At 38.2% G+C, this 1,039-nt stretch overlaps 2 protein-coding genes across 5 annotated transcripts in view; one reads left to right on the top strand and one right to left on the bottom strand.

The window, feature by feature from the left end:
- LOC106882798 (neurexin-1a) overlaps nucleotides 1–1,039 on the top strand; it is a 443,081-nt gene that overhangs the window by 342,678 nt on the left and 99,364 nt on the right. The window lies entirely within an intron of this gene.
- Nucleotides 1–1,039, bottom strand: part of LOC106882797 (ubiquitin-conjugating enzyme E2 G2) — an 81,720-nt gene that overhangs the window by 25,080 nt on the left and 55,601 nt on the right. The gene's annotated exons all lie outside the window — the stretch shown is intronic.

Here is a 1,039-nt window from a genome sequence, read left to right on the forward strand (position 1 = left end):
TATATATATATATATATATATATATACATACATACATATATATGTCAAAAGGCTAAAAAAAAACTAGTAGCTACAAAATGAAGCATATTGCTGTTTGTCATGAATCATTAAAAATGTGTGTGTGTGTGTGCTTCAGAGTAGATAAAATTGCTACCACACCTGTTACATACCCCGACTCATTCTCCTATTTAAACAACGTAGTTAAGTGTATTTGGGACCAGTGCCAAATGTGGTCAAAACAAAACCCAAAATAAATAAATAAATAAATAAAAGCAGAGAAGGCTGGTGAGAAGCGAGATGCAAGCTCGTTAATGCTAATTTTACTTATTCATTTAGCAATGGAAGGAGACCGACCATCCATTACATCACTTTTGTACATCATACTAGATATGATGTCGGGTGCAGCATAGGGAGAAAGAGAGGGCAGGATGATATATAAGAAGCAGATATTTGATCTGTGTGACTGTAACATGAATCTGATGAAAATAGCTTAGGTAAGAGAACACTGGTTAATTACCCACTTCAGAGAGGGAACAGTTTGTTTTGCTTTGCTTTTACAGTAGCACACTGGGGTTGGCTCAGTTGTCAAGGGCAGCTATGGGTTGATTGCTGTGACGATATATAGCAGGCGACATTTTCAAACATTAGGGTGCTGAGCTGGCAGAATTGTTAGCACGCTGGGCAAAATGCTTAGCAGCATTTCGTCCGTATTTATGTTCTGGGTTCAAATTCCACCGAAGTCAACTTTGTCTTTTATCCTTTTTTTTTGGCGGTGGGTGGGGTGTCGATGAAATAAATACCAGTTGAGTATTTGGGTCGATGTAATCAACTTACCCAGCACCCCACCAAAATTGCTGGCCTTGTGCGAAAATTTGAAATGAATATTTTTCAAACAAATTCTAGGCTCTCATCACCATCACCATCATCATCATTTTAATGTCTAGTTTTCCATACTTGCATGGTGTGCATGGAATTTTTTGAGGTTGACTTTCAATCTGATCTGGCAGAATTTCTACAGCTGGATGCCCTTCCTAACGCC

Source organism: Octopus bimaculoides, chromosome 8, assembly GCF_001194135.2.
Source record: "Octopus bimaculoides isolate UCB-OBI-ISO-001 chromosome 8, ASM119413v2, whole genome shotgun sequence".
Classification (NCBI taxonomy): Eukaryota; Metazoa; Mollusca; class Cephalopoda; order Octopoda; family Octopodidae; genus Octopus; species Octopus bimaculoides.